We start from the raw sequence: 16,722 nt of genomic DNA, 5'->3' as shown, positions 1-16,722 counted from the left end.
TGTCAGTTTGTGTAGGATGCATCTTTTTCCATTATGCACATAGTCTGTGTGAATCATGGGAGGGATGTAGAAAATAGGAAGGGAATACGTTCATGGAAGCATGATACTAGGAAGAGAAGCTATAAGTTTTTTTTCTAGTTTTCATTATTACGAAGCATGTGTGTGAAGCGTAGGAAGCATTAATGATTAGTTAATGAAGCATCGAAGAGGATGTATAAACTGATTCGAAATAATCTTTTAATATTAACTGAAATATTTTCTTCGCAAAGAAATCATGTCGAAGCATAGTAAGAATGATCAAGTATTAAAACAAATTAATCCAGTATAAAAAATTGTACTCCTTTTTTTGTTGGCGAACGCAGTATTTCAAAAAATTTGCCTACGATCACGCAAGATCTATTTAGGAGAAGCATAGCAACAAGCGGGGAGAGTGTGTCCACGTATCCTCGTAGACCGAAATTGGAAGCGTTTAGTAACGCGGTTGATGTAGTCGAACGTCTTCGCGATCCAACCGATCCAAGTACCGAACGTACGGCACCTCCGCGATCAGCACACGTTCAGCTCGGTGACGTCCTTCAAACTCTTGATCCAGTTGAGGCCGAGGGAGAGTTCTGTCAGCACGACGGCGTGGCGACGGTGATGATGAAATTACCGGCGCAGGGCTTCGCCTGAGCACTACGACGATATGACCGAGGTGTGTAACTGTGGAGGGGGGCACTGCACACGGCTAAGAGAAACTTGTGTGTCTTTGGGATGCCCCCCATCTAACGTATATAAAGGAGGGGGGAGGAGGAGGCCGGCCAAGGTGCGGCGCGGCAAGGATGGGAGTCCTACTTGGACTCCCGGTCCAAGTAGGATTCGCCCCCCCTTTCCTACTCCAAGAAGGAGAAGGGGGAAAGAGAAGGAGGAGAAGGAAAGGGGGGTCGCCCCACAACCCTAGTCCAATTCGGTTTGGACTTCGGGGTGCGCGCCTCCACCTGGCCGCCTGCCTCCTCTCTCCTCAAGGGCCCATGAAGGCCCATTAACCCCCCGGGGGGTTCCGGTAACCCCCCGGTACTCCAGAAAATGTCCGAACCTTTTCGAAACTATTCCGGTGTCCAAACATAACCTTTCAATATAACAATCTTTATGTCTCGGCCATTTCGAGACTCCTCGTCATGTTTGTGATCTCATTCGGGACTCCGAACAAACTTCGGTACATCAAATCACATAACTCATAATACAAATCGTCATCGAACGTTAAGCGTGCGGACCCTACGGGTTCGAGAACTATGTAGACATGACCGAGACACATCTCCGGTCAATAACCAATAGCGGAACCTAGATGCTCATATTGGTTCCTACATATTCTACGAAGATCTTTATCGGTCAAACCGCATAACAACATACGTTGTTCCCTTTGTCATCCGTATGTTACTTGCCCGAGATTCGATCGTCGGTATCATCATACCTAGTTCAATCTCGTTACCGACAAGTCTCTTTACTCGTTCCGTAATGCATCATTCCGCAACTAACTCATTAGTCACATTGCTTGCAAGGCTTATAGTGATGAGCATTACCGAGAGGGCCCAGAGATACCTCTCCGATACACGGAGTGACAAATCCTAATCTCGGTATATGCCAACTCAACGAACACCATCGGAGACACCTGTAGAGCATCTTTATAATCATCCAGTTATGTTGTGACGTTTGATAGCACACAAGGTGTTCCTCCGGTATTCGGGAGTTGCATAATCTCATAGTCAGAGGAACATGTATAAGTCATGATGAAAGCAATAGCAATAAAACAAACGATCATTAATGCTAAGCTAACGGATGGGTCTTGTCCATCACATCATTCTCTAATGATGTGATCCCGTTCATCAAATGACAACACATGTCTATGGTCAGGAAACATAACCATCTTTGATTAACGAGCTAGTCAAGTAGAGGCATACTAGGGACACTCTGTTTTGTCTATGTATTCACACATGTTCTAAGTTTCCGGTTAATACAATTCTAGCATGAATAATAAACATTTATCATGATATAAGGAAATATAAATAACAACTTTATTATTGCCTCTAGGGCATATTTCCTTCAGTCTCCCACTTGCACTAGAGTCTCCCATAATATAAGAATGTTTTTTACACTAGTGTAGTGTCAAAAACGTTCTTATATTATGGGACGGAGGGAGTAGTTCACATCGTCATGTGATTTAACACTAATAGTTCACATCTTTATGTGATTAGTTCACATCTCCATGTGACTAACACCCAAAGGGTTTACTAGAGTCAATAATCTAGTTCACATCCCAAAGTGTACTAAGGTGTGATCATGTTTTGCTTGTGAGAGAAGTTTAGTCAACGGGTCTGCCACATTTAGAGCTGTATGTATTTTGCAAATTTTCTATGTCTACAATGCTCTACACGGAGCTACTCTAGCTAATTGCTCCCACTTTTAATATGTATCCGGATTGAGACTTAAGTCATCCGGATCAGTGTCAAAGCTTGCATCGACGTAACCCTTTACGGCGAACTTTTGTCACCTCCATGACCGAGAAACATATCCTTATTCCACTAAGGATAATTTTGACCGCTGTCCAGTGATCCACTCCTGGATCACTATTGTACCCTCTTGCCAAACTCATGGCGAGGTACACAATAGGTCTGGTACACAGCATAACATACTTTATAGAACCTATGACTGAGGCACAGGGAATGACTTTTCATTCTCTTTCTATTTTCTGCCGTGGTCGGGTTTTGAGTCTTTACTCAACTTCACACCTTGCAACACAGGCAAGAACTCCTTCTTTGACTGTTCCATTTTGAACTACTTCAAAAAACTTGTCAAGGTATGTACTCATTGAAAAAATTTATAAAGCGTCTTGATCTATCTCTATAGATCTTGATGCCCAATATGCAAGCAGCTTCACCGAGGTCTTTCTTTGAAAATCTCCTTTCGAACACTCCTTTATGCTTTCCAGAAAATTCTACATCATTTCCGATCAACAATATGTCATTCACATATACTTATCAGAAAGGCTGTAGTGTTCCCACTCACTTTCCTGTAAATACAGGCTTCACCGCAAGTCTGTATAAAACTATATGCTTTGATCAACTTATTAAAGCGTATATTCCAACTCTGAGATTGTTGCACCAATCCATAGATGGATCCCTGGAGCTTGCACATTTTGTTAGCACCTTTAGGATTGACAAAACCTTCTGGTTGTATCATATACAACTCTTCTTTAATAAGTCCATTAAGGAATGCAGTTTTGATATCCATTGTCAGATTTCATAAAATGTGGCAATTGCTAACATGGTTCGGACAGACTTTAAGCATCGATACGAGTGAGAAAATCTCATCGTAGTCAATATCTTGAATTTGTCAAAAACCCTTTTCGACAAGTCGAGCTTTGTAGATAGTAACACTACTATCAGCGTCCGTCTTCCTCTTGAAGATCCATTTACTCTCAATGGCTTGCCGATCATCGGGCAAGTCCCCCAAAGTCCACACTTTGTTCTCATACATGGATTCTATCTCAGATTTCATGGCCTCAAGCCATATGTCGGAATCTGGGCTCATCATCGCTTCCTCATAATTCGTAGGTTCATCATGGTCTAGCAACATGACTTCCAGAACAGGATTACCGTACCACTCTGGTGCGGAGCGTACTCTCGTTGACCTACAAGGTCCGGTAGTAACTTGATTTGAAGTTTCATGATCATCATCATTAACTTCCTCACTAATTGGTGTAGGCATCACTTGAACTGATTTCAGTGATGAGCTACTTTCCAATTCGAGAGAAGTATAATTACCTCGTCAAGTTCAACTTTCCTCCCACTCACTTCTTTCGAGAGAAACTCCTTCTCTAGAAAGGATCCACTCTTAGCAACAAAGATCTTGCCTTCGGATCTGTGATAGAAGGTGTACCCAAAAGTTTCTTTTGGGTATCCTATGAAGATGCACTTCTTCGATTTGGGTTTGAGCTTATCAGGCTGAAACTTTTTCACATAAGCATTGCAACCCCAAACTTTAAGAAACGACAGCTTAGGTTTCTTGCTAAACCACAGTTCATACGGTGTCGTCTAAATGGATTTTTAGACGGTGCCCTATTTAACGTGAATGCAGTTGTCTCTAATGCATAACCCCAAAACGATAGCGGTAAATCGGCAAGAGACATCATAGATTGCATCATATCTAATAAAGTACGATTACGACGTTCGGACACACCATTACGCTATGGTGTTCCAGGTGGCGTGAGTTGCGAAACTATTGCACATTGTTTTAATTGAAGGCCAAACTCATAACTCAAATATTCGCCTCTGCGATCAGATCGTAGAAACTTTATTTTCTTGTTACGATGATTCCCTACTTCACTCTGAAATTCTTTGAACTTTTCAAATGTTTCAGACTTGTGTTTCATCAAGTAGATATTCCCATATCTGCTCAAATCATCTGTGAAGGTCAGGAAACAATGATACTCGCCGTGAGCCTCAACACTCATCGGACCGCATACATCGGTATGTATTATTTCCAATAAGTCAGTGGATCGCTCCATTGTTCCGGAGAACGGAGTCTTAGTCATCTTGCCCATGAGGCATGGTTCACAAGCATCAAATGATTCATAATCGAGTGATTCCAAAAGTCCATCCGCATGGAGTTTCTTCATGCACTTTACACCAATATGACCTAAACGGCAGTTCCACAAGTATGTTGCACTATGATTATCAATTTTGCATCTTTTGGCATCAATATTATGAATATGTGTATTACTACAATCGAGATTCAATAAACCCTTTACATTGGGTGTATGGCCATAGAAGGTTTTATTCATGTAAACAGAACAACAATTATTCTCGGACTTAAATGAATAACCGTATTGCAATAGACATGATCCAATCATATTCATGCTCAACGCGAACACCAAATAACATTTATTTTAGGTTCAACACTAATCCCGAAGGTAAAGGGAGTGTGCGATGGTGATCTTATCAACCTTGGAATCACTTCCAACGCACATCGTCACCTCGCCCTCAACTAGTCTCTGTTCATTTTGTAACTCCTGTTTCAAGTTACTAATCATAGCAACTGAACCAGTATCAAATACCCAGGGGCTACCATGAACACTAGTAAAGTACACATCAATAACATGTATATCATATATACTTTTGTTCACTTTGCCATCCTTCTTATCCGCCAAGCATTTTGGGCAGTTCCGCTTCCAGCGATTATTCCATTTGCAGTAGAAGCACTAAGTTTCAGGCTTAGGTCTAGCTTTGGGCTTCTTCATGGGAGTGACAACTTGCTTGTCATTCTTCTTGAAGTTCCCTTTCTTTTCCTTTGCCCTTTTTCTTGAAACTAGTGGTCTTGTTAATCATCAACACTTGATGCTCTTTTCTTGATTTCTACCTTCGCTGATTTTAGCATCGCGAAGAGCTCGGGAATTGTTTTCGTCATCCCTTGCATATTATAGTTCATCACGAAGTTCCAGCAACTTGGTGATAGTGACTAGAGAACTCTATCAATCACTATCTTATCTGGAAGATTAACTCCCACTTGATTCAAGCGATTGTAGTACTCATACATTCTGAGCACATGCTCACTGGTTGAGCTATTCTCCTCCATCTTGTAGGCAAAGTACTTGTCAGGGGTCTCATACCTTTTAACACGGGCATGAGTCTGAAATACCAATTTCAACTCTTGGAACATCTCATATGCTCCATGTTGTTCAAAACATTTTTGAAGTCCCACTTCTAAGCCGTAAATCATGGTGCACTAAACTATCAAGTAGTCATCATACCGACCTTGTCAAACATTCATAACGTCTGCATCTGCTCCTGCAATAGGTCTGTCACCTAGCGGTGCATCAAGGACATAATACTTCTGTGCAGCAATGAGGATAATCTTCTGATCATGGACCCAGTCCACATCATTGCTATTATCATCTTTCAACTTAGTTTTCTCTAGGAACATATCAAAAAATAAAACAGGGAGCTAAACGTGAGCTATTGATCTACAACAACATAGATATGCAAAAACTATTAGGACTAAGTTCATGATAAATTAAAGTTCAATTAATCATATTACTTAAGAACTCCCACTTAGATAGACATCCCTCGAGTCATCTAAATGATCATGTCAACCGTATCAACAAAACCATGTCCGATCATCACGTGAGATGGAGTAGTTTTCAATGGTGAACATCACTATGTTGATCATATCTACTATATGATTCACGTTCGATCTTTCGATCTCAGTGTTCCGAGGCCATATCAGCATATGGTAGGCTCGCCAAGTTTAACCATTGTATGTGAACGTAGAGCTTATCACACCCGATCATCACGTGGTGTTTCGGCACGAAGAACTATAGCAATGGTGCATACTCAGGGAGAACACTTATACCTTGAAATTTAGTGAGGGGTCATCTTATAATGCTACCGCCGTACTAAACAAAATAAGATGCATAAAAGATAAACATCACATGCAATCAAAATAAGTGATATGATATGGCCATCATCATCTTGTGCCTTTGATCTCCATCTCCAATGCACCGTCATGATCACCATCGTCACCGGCTTGACACCTTGATCTCCATCGTAGCATCGTTGTCATCTCGCCAACTATTGCTTCTACGACTGTCGCTACCGCTTAGTGATAAAGTAAAGCAACTACACGGCGATTGCATTTCATACAATAAAGCGACAACCATAAGGCTCCTTCCAGTTGCCGATAACTTTTACAAAACATGATCATCTCATACAACAATTTATATATCATCACGTCTTGACCATATCACATCACATCATGCCCTGCAAAAACAAGTTAGACGTCCTCTACTTTGTTGTTGCAAGTTTTACGTGGCTGCTACGGGCTTCTAGCAAGAACCGTTCTTACCTACGCATCAAAACCACAACGATTTTTCGTCAAGTGTGCTATTTTAACCTTCAACAAGGACCGGGCGTAGTCAAACTCGATTCAACTAAAGTTGGAGAAACAGACGCCCGCTAGCCACCTGTGTGCGAAGCTCGTCGGTAGAACCAGTCTCATGAATGCGGTCACGTAATGTCGGTCTGGGCCACTTCATCCAACAATGTCACCGAATCAAAGTATTATCGTCCACAACTCATTGTGTTCTACTCGTGCATATAACATCTACGCATAAACCTGGCTCTGATACTACTGTTGGGGAACGCAGTATTCCAAAAAAATTGCCTACGATCACGCAAGATCTATCTAGGAGAAGCATAGCAACGAGCGGGGAGAGTGTGTCCACATACCCTCATAGACCGAAAGCGGAAGCGTTCAGTAACGCAGTTGATGTAGTCGAACGTCTTCGTGATCCAACCGATCCAAGTACCGAACGTACGACACCTCCGCGATCAGCACACGTTCAACTCGGTGACGTCCTTCGAACTCTTGATCCAGTTGATGTTGGGGAACGTAGTAATAATTCAAAAGTTTCCTATGTGTCACCAGGATCAATATAGGAGATGCTAGCAATGATAGAGAGGGAGTGCATCTTCATACCCTTTAAGATCGCTAAGCGGAAGCGTTACAAGAACGCGGTTGATGGAGTCGTACTCGCGGCGATTCAAATCGCGGAGGATCCGATCTAGCGCCGAACGGACGGCGCCTCCGCGTTCAACACATGTACAGCCCGGGGACGTCTCGTCCTTCTTGATCCAGCAAGGGGAGAGGAGAAGTTGAGGGAGAACTCCAGCAGCACGACGGCGTGGTGGCAATGGAGCTCGTGGTTCTCCGGCAGAGCTTCGCTAAGCACTACGGAGGAGGAGGAGGAGTTGGAGGAGGAGAGGGCTACGCCAAGGGAAGGGTGTGGCTGCCCTCCCACCCCCTCACTATATATAGGGGGAAGGGGAGAGGGGGGCGGCCCCTCTAGAAGGATCTAGAGGAGGAGGCGGCGGCCAGGGAAACCCTAGATGGGTTTGGGCTCCCCCACCCCCTAGGAAACTTGCCCCCCAAGCCGGGAGGGGCGGCTGCCCTAGGGGTGGCGCCCCCACCTCTCCTGGTTACGTGAGAGGGGTTGGGAGGGGCGCACAGCCCCTTAGTGGGCTGGTTTGCCCCATCCCCTTGGCCCATAAGGCCCCCCAACGCTTGCCGGGGCCGCCGAAACCCCTTTCGGACATGCTGGCCATAGCCTAGTACCCCCGGAACAATTCCGGACTCCAATACCCTTCGTCCAATATACCGATCTTCACCTCCGGACCATTCCGGAGCTCCTTGTCATGTCCGGGATCTCATCCGGGACTCCGAAGAACCTTCGGTAACCACATACTATTTCCCATAACAACTCTAGCGTCACCGAACCTTAAGTGTGTAGACCCTACGGGTTCGGGAACCATGCAGACATGACCGAGACGTTCTCCGGCCAATAACCAACAGCAGGATCTGGATACCCATGTTGGCTCCCACATGTTCCACGATGATCTCATCGGATGAACCACGATGTCGGGGATTCCATCAATCCTGTATTCAATTTCCTTTGTCTATCGGTATGTTACTTGCCCGAGATTCTATCGTCGGTATCCCTATACCTTGTTCAATCTCGTTACCGGCAAGTCTCTTTACTCGTTCTGTAACGCATGATCCCGTGACTAACTCCTTAGTCACATTGAGCTCATTATGATGATGCATTACCGAGTGGGCCCAGAGATACCTCTCCGTCATACGGAGTGACAAATCCCAGTCTCGATTCGTGCCAACTCAACAGATACTTTCGGAGCTACCTGTAGTGCACCTTTATAGTCACCCAGTTACGTTGTGATGTTTGGTACACCCAAAGCATTCCTACGGTATCCGGGAGTTGCACAATCTCATGGTCTAAGGAAATGATACTTGATATTAGAAAAGCTCTTAGCAAACGAACTACACGATCTTGTGCTATGCTTAGGATTGGGTCTTGTCCATCACATCATTCTCCTAATGATGTGATCCCGTTATCAATGACATCCAATGTCCATGGTCAGGAAACCATAACCATCTATTGATCAACGAGCTAGTCAACTAGAGGCTTACTAGGGACATGTTGTGGTCTATGTATTCACACATGTATTACGGTTTCCAGTTAATACAATTATAGCATGAACAATAGACAATTATCATGAACAAGGAAATACAATAATAACCATTTTATTATTGCCTCTAGGGCATATTTCCAACAGTCTCCCACTTGCACTAGAGTCAATAATCTAGTTCACATCACTATGTGATTGTAATGAATCCAACACCCATGGGGTTTGTTCATATCTCGCTTGTGAGAGAGGTTATTAGTCAACGGGTCTGAACCTTTCAGATCCATGTGTGCTTTACAAATCTCTATGTCATCTTGTAGATGCAGCTACCACGCGCTACTTGGAGCTATTCCAAATAACTGCTCTACTATACGAATCCAGTTTACTACTCAGAGTCATCCGTATTAGTGTCAATGTTTGCATCGACGTAACCCTTTATGACGAACTCTTTTACCACCTCCATAATCGAGAAAATTCCTTAGTCCACTAGTTACTAAGGATAAGTTCGACCGCTGTCATGTGATCCATTCCTGGATCACTCTTGTACCCCTTGACTAACTCATGGCAAGGCACACTTCAGGTGCGGCACACATCATAGCATACTGTAGAGCCTACGTCTAAAGCATAGGGGACGACCTTCATCCTTTCTCTCTCTTCTGCCGTGGTCAGGTCTTGAGTCTTACTCAATACTCACACCTTGTAACACAGCTAAGAACACCTTCTTTGCTGATCTATTTTGAACTCCTTCAAAATCTTGTCACGGTATGTATTCATTTGAAAGTACTATTAAGCGTTTTTGATCTATCCTTATAGATCTTGATGCTCAATGTTCAAGTAGCTTAATCCAGGTTTTCCATTGAAAAACACTTTTCAAATAACCCTGTATGCTTTCCAGAAATTCTACATCATTTCTGATCAACAATATGTTAACAACATATACTCATAAAAAATTCTATAATGCTCCCACTCACTTCTTTGGAAATACAAGTTTCTCATAAACTTTGTATAAACCCAAAATCTTTGATCATCTCATCAAAGCGTACATTCCAACTCCAAGATGCTTACTCCAGTCCTTAGAAGGATTGCTGGAGCTTTGCATACTTGGTAGCATCTTTCAGGATTGACAAAACCTTCTGGTTGTATCACATACAACCTTTCCTCAAGAAAATCATCGAGGAAACAATGTTTTTGACATCCTATCTGCAAGATTTCATAAATAATGCAGTAACTGCTAATATAATTCCAACAGACTCTTAGCATCGCTACAAGTGAGAAAATCTCATGGTAGTCAACTCCTTGAACTTGTCGGAAAACATCTTAACGACAAGTCGAGCTTTCTTAATGGTGACACTTACCATCATTGTCCGTCTTCCTTTTAAAATCCATCTGCACCCAACAGCCTTACGACCATCAAGTAGTTCGTCCAAAGTCTATACTTTGTTTTTATACATGGATCCTCTCTCGGATTTTATGGCCTCGAGCCATTCGTCGGAATCCGGGCACACCATCGCTTCTCCATAGCTCGTAGGTTCATTGTTGTCTAGCAACATGACTTCCAAGACAGGATTACGTACCACTCTGAAGTAGTACGCATCCTTGTCGACCTACGAGGTTTGGTAGTGACTTGATCCGAAGTTTCATGATCACTATCATAAGCTTCCACTTCAATTGGTGTAGGTGCCACAGGAACAACTTCCTGTGCCTCGCTACACTCTAGTTGAAGTGATGGTTCAATAACCTCATCAAGTCTCCACCATCCTCCCACTCAATTCTTTTGAGAGAAACTTTTCCTCGAGAAAGGACCCGTTTCAAAAAACAATCACTTTTCCTTCCAGATCTGAAATAGGAGGTATACCCAACTGTTTTGGGTATTCTATGAAGATGCATTTATCCGCTTTGGGTTCGAGCTTATCAGCCTGAAACTTTTTCACATAAGTGTCGCAGCCCCAAACTTTTAATAAACGACAGCTTAGGTTTCTCTAAACCATATTTCATACGGTGTCATCTCAACGGAATTACGTGGTGCCCTATTAAAGTGAATGCGGTTGTCTCTAATGCCTAACCCATAAACGATAGTGGTAATTCGATAAGAGACATCATGGTATGCACCATATCCAATAGGGTGCATTTATGATGTTCGGACACACCATCAAACTATGGTGTTCCAGGCGGTATTAGTTGTGAAACAATTTCCACAATGTCTTAATTGTGTACCAAACTCGTAACTAGAATATTCATCTCTATGATCATATCATAGACATCTTATCCTCTTGTCACGACGATCTTCTACTTCACTCTGAAATTACTTCAGACTTGTATTTCATCAAGTAAATATACTTAGAATCTACTCAAATCATCTGTGAAGTAAGAGCATAATGATATTCACTGTGTGCCTCAGCACTCATTGGATTGCACACATCAAATGTATTACTTCCAACAAGTTGCTCTTTTGTTCCATCTCACTGAAAACGAGGCCTTTCAGTCATCTTGCCCATGTGGTATGATTTGCATGTCTCAAGTGATTCAAAATCAAGTGAGTCCAAACGATCCATCTGCATGGAGTTTCTTCATGCATATATACCAATAGACATGGTTCTCATGTCTCAATCTTTTCAAAAACGAGTGAGTCCAAAGATCCATCTACATGGAGCTTCTTCATGCGTTTTATACCAATATGACTCAAATGGCAGTGCCACAAGTATGTGGTACTATCATTACTATCTTATATCTTTTGGCATGATCATGTGTATCACTACGATCGAGATTCAATAAACCATTCATTTTAGATGCAAGGCCATTGAAGGTATTATTCAAATAAACAGAGTAACCATTATTCTCCTTAAATGAATAACCATATTGCGATAAACATAATCCAATCATGTCTATGCTCAATGCAAACACCGAATAACAATTATTTAGGTTTAACACCAATCTCGATGGTAGAGGGAGCATGCGATTCTTGATCACATCAACCTTGAAAACACTTCCAACACATATCGTCATCTCACCTTTAGTTAGTCTCCATTTATTCCGTAGATTTTTATTTTGAGTTACCAACACTTAGCAACCGAACCGGTATCTAATACCCTGGTGCTACTAGGAGTACTAGTAAAGTACACATTAGTATAATGTATATCCTATATACTTCTGTCGACCTTACCAGCCTTCTCATCTACCAAGTATCTAGAGTAGTTCTGCTTCAGTGACCGTTCCCCTCATTACAGAAGCACTTAGTCTCGGGTTTGGGTTCTACCTTAGGTTTCTTCACTAGAGCAGCAACTGATTTGCCGTTTCATGAAGTATCCCTTCTTGCCCGTCTTGAAACTAGTGGTTTTACTAACCATCAACAATTGATGCTCCTACTTGATTTCTACTTTCGCGGTGTCAAACATCGCGAATAGCTCAAGGATCATCATATCTATCCCTGATATGTTATAGTTCATCACGAAGCTCTAGTAGCTTGGTGGCAGTGACTTTGGACAACCATCACTATCTCATCTGGAAGACAACTCCCACTCGATTCAAGCGATTGTAGTACTCAGACAATCCGAGCACATGCTCAACGATTGAGCTTTTCTCCCTTAGTTTGCAGGCTTAAGAAACTTGTCGGAGGTCTCACACCTCTTGACGTGGGCACGAGCCTAAAATCCCAATTTCAGCTCTTGGAACATCTCATATGTTCCGCGACGTTTCAAAATGTCTTCGGTGCCTCAATTCTAAACCGTTTAACATTACGCACTGAACTATCACGTAGTCATCAAAACGTGTATGTCAGATGTTCGCAACATCCACAAACGACGCTCGAGGTTCAGCACACCGAGCGGTGCATTAAGGACATAAGCCTTCTGTGCAGCAATGAGGACAATCCTTAGTTTACGGACCCAGTCCGCATAATTGCTACTATCAACTTTCAACTAAATTTTCTCTAGGAACATATCTTAGTAGAACTAAAGCGTAAGCTACGACATAATTTGCAAAGACCTTTTGACTATGTTCATGATAATTAAGTTCATCTAATCAAATTATTTAATGAACTCCCACTCAGATAGACATCCCTCTACTCATCTAAGTGATACATGATCCGAGTCAACTAGGCCGTGTCTGATCATCACGTGAGGCGGACTAGTCATCATCGGTGAACATCTCCATGTTGATCGTATCTACTATACGACTCATGTTCGACCTTCGGTCTCTTGTGTTCCGAGGCCATGTCTGTACATGCTAGGCTCGTCAAGTCAACCTAAGTGTTTCGCATGTGTAAATCTGGCTTACACCCGTTGTATGCGAACGTTAGAATCTATCACACCCGATCATCACGTGGTGCTTCGAAACAACGAACCTTCACAACGGTGCACAGTTAGGGGGAACACATCTCTTGAAATTTTAGTGAGGGGTCATCTTATTTATGCTACCGTCGTTCTAAGCAAATAAGATGTAAACATGACAAACATCACATGCAAATCATAAAGTGACAGGATATGGCCAATATCATCTTGCGCCTTTTGATCTCCATCTTTGAGGCGCGACATGATCACCTTCGTCACCGGCATGACACCATGATCTCCATCATCGTGTATTCATGAAGTTGTATCACCAACTATTACTTCTACTACTATGGCTAATGGTTAGCAATAAAGTAAAGTAATTACATGACGTTTTTCATTGACACGCAGGTCATACAATAAATTAAGACAACTCCTATGGCTCCTGCAGGTTGTCATACTCATCGACATGCAAGTCGTGATTCCTATTACAAGAACATGATCAATCTCATACATCACATATATATAATTCATCACATCCTTTTGGCCATATCACATCACATAGCATACCCTGCAAAAACAAGTTAGACGTCCTCTAATTGTTGTTGCATGTTTTATGTGGCTGCTATGGGTTTCTAGAAAGAACGTTTCTTACCTACGCAAAAGCCACAACGGTGATATGCCAATTGCTATTTACCCTTCATAAGGACCCTCTTCATCGAATCCGATCCGACTAAAGTGGGAGAGACAGACACCCGCTAGCCACCTTATGCATCAAGTGCATGTCAGTCGGTGGAACGTGTCTCACGTAAGTGTACGTGTAAGGTCGGTCCGGGCCGCTTCATCCCACAATGCCGCCGAATCAAGATAACACTAGTAATGGTAAGCAAATTGAACAAATCATCGCCCACAACTACTTTGTGTTCTACTCGTGCATAGAATCGACGCATAAACCTGGCTCTGATACCACTGTTGGAGAACGTAGTAATAATTCAAAATTTTCCTACGTGTCACCAAGATCAATCTAGGAGATGCTAGCAACGAGAGAGAGGGAGTGCATCTTCATACCCTTGAAGATCGCTAAGCGGAAGCGTTACAAGAACGCGCTTGATGGAGTCGTACTCGCGGCAATTCAAATCGCGGAGGATCCGATCTAGTGCCGAACGGACGGCGCCTCCACGTTCAACACACGTACAGCCCGGGGACATCTCCTCCTTATTGATCCAGCAAGGGGAGAGGAGAAGTTGAGGGAGAACTCCAGCAGCACGACGGCGTGGTGGCAACGGAGCTCGTGGTTCTCCGGTAGAGCTTCGCTAAGCACTACGGAGGAGGAGGAGTTGGAGGAGGAGAGGGCTACGCCAAGGGAAGGGTGCGGCTGCCCTCCCACCCCCTCACTATATATATGGGGAAGGGGAGAGGGGGCCGGCCCCTCTAGATGGATCTAGAGGAGGAGGCAGCAGCCAGGGGAAACCCTAGATGGGTTTGGGCGCCCCCACCCCCTAGGAAACTTGCCCCCCAAGCCGGGAGGGGCGGCTGCCCTAGGGTGGCGCCCCCACCTCTTCTGGTTACGTGAGAGGGGTTGGGAGGGGCGCACAGCCCCTTAGTGGGCTGGTTTGCGCCTTCCCCTTGGCCCCCCAACGCTTGCCGGGGCCTCCGAAACCCCTTTCGGACATGCTGGCCATAGCCTAGTACACCCGGAACAATTCCGGACTCCAATACCCTTCGGCCAATATACCGATCTTCACCTCCGGACCATTCCGGAGCTCCTCGTCATGTTCGGGATATCATCCGGGACTCCGAACAACCTTCGGTAACCACATACTATTTCCCATAACAACTCTAGCGTCACCGAACCTTAAGTGTGTAGACCCTACGGGTTCGGGAACCATGCAGACATGACCGAGACGTTCTCCGGCCAATAACCAACAGCGGGATCTGGATACCCATGTTGGCTCCCACATGTTCCACGATGATCTCATCGGATGAACCACGATGTCGGGGATTCAATCAATCCCGTATTCAATTCCCTTTGTCTATCGGTATGTTACTTGCCCGAGATTCGATCGTCGGTATCCCTATACCTTGTTCAATCTCGTTACCGGCAAGTCTCTTTACTCGTTCCGTAACGACTAACTCCTTAGTCACATTGAGCTCATTATGATGATGCATTACCGAGTGGGCCCAGAGATACCTCTCCGTCATACTGAATGACAAATCCCAGTCTCGATTCGTGCCAACTCAACAGATACTTTCGAAGGTACCTGTAGTGCACCTTTATAGTCACCCAGTTACGTTGTGACATTTGGTACACCCAAGGCATTCCTACGGTATCCGGGAGTTGCACAATCTCATGGTCTAAGGAAATGATACTTGACATTAGAAAAGCTCTTAGCAAACGAACTACACGATCTTGTGCTATGCTTAGGATTGGGTCTTGTCCATCACATCATTCTCCTAATGATGTGATCCCATTATCAATGACATCCAATGTCCATGGCCAGGAAACCATAACCATCTATTGATCAACGAGCTAGTCAACTAGAGGCTTACTAGGGACATGTTGTGGTCTATGTATTCACACATGTATTACGGTTTCCAGTTAATACAATTATAGCATGAACAATAGACAATTATCATGAACAAGGAAATACAATAATAACCATTTTATTATTGCCTCTAGGCATATTTCCAACAGTTGAGGCCGAGGGAGAGTTCCGTCAGCATGACGGCATGGCGACGGTGATGATGAAGTTACCGGCGCAGGGCTTCGCCTAAGCACTACGACGCTATGACCGAGGTGTATAACTGTGGAGGGGGGCACCGCACACGGTTAAGAGAAACTTGTGTGTCTTTGGGGTGCCCCCCTCCCCACGTATATAAAGGAGGGGGGAGGAGGAGGCCGTCTAAGGTGTGGCGCGCCAAGTGGGGAGTCCTACTTGGACTCCCGGTCCAAGTAGGATTCGCCCCCCTATTCCAAGAAGGAGAAGGGGGAAAGAGAAGGAGGAGAAGAAGGAAAGGCCCCCCCCCCCAACCCTAGTCCAATTTGGTTTGGGCTTGGGGGGTGATACGTCCATTTTGCATCATGCTTTTATATCGATATTTATTGCATTATGGGATGTTATTACACATTATGTCACAATACTTATGCCTATTCTCTCTTATTTTACAAGGTTTACATGAAGAGGGAGAATGCCGGCAGCTGGAATTCTGGGCTGGAAAAGGAGCAAATATTAGAGACCTATTCTGCACAACTCCAAAAGTCCCGAAACTCCATGAAATTCAGTTTTCGAATATATATAAAATTTGGGCGAAGAAAGCACCAGAGGGGGGCCACCCACCATCCACGAGGGTGGGGGTGCGCCCTACCCCCTGGGCGCGCCCCCTGCCTCGTGGGCCCCCTGGCAGGCCTCCGGTGAACATCTTTGGCTATATGAAGTCTTTCGCCC

Source organism: Aegilops tauschii, chromosome 6 (assembly GCF_002575655.3).
Source record: "Aegilops tauschii subsp. strangulata cultivar AL8/78 chromosome 6, Aet v6.0, whole genome shotgun sequence".
NCBI lineage: Eukaryota > Viridiplantae > Streptophyta > Magnoliopsida > Poales > Poaceae > Aegilops > Aegilops tauschii.
The sequence above is the reverse complement of the archived record's forward strand: the minus strand, read 5'-3'. Positions refer to the sequence as shown.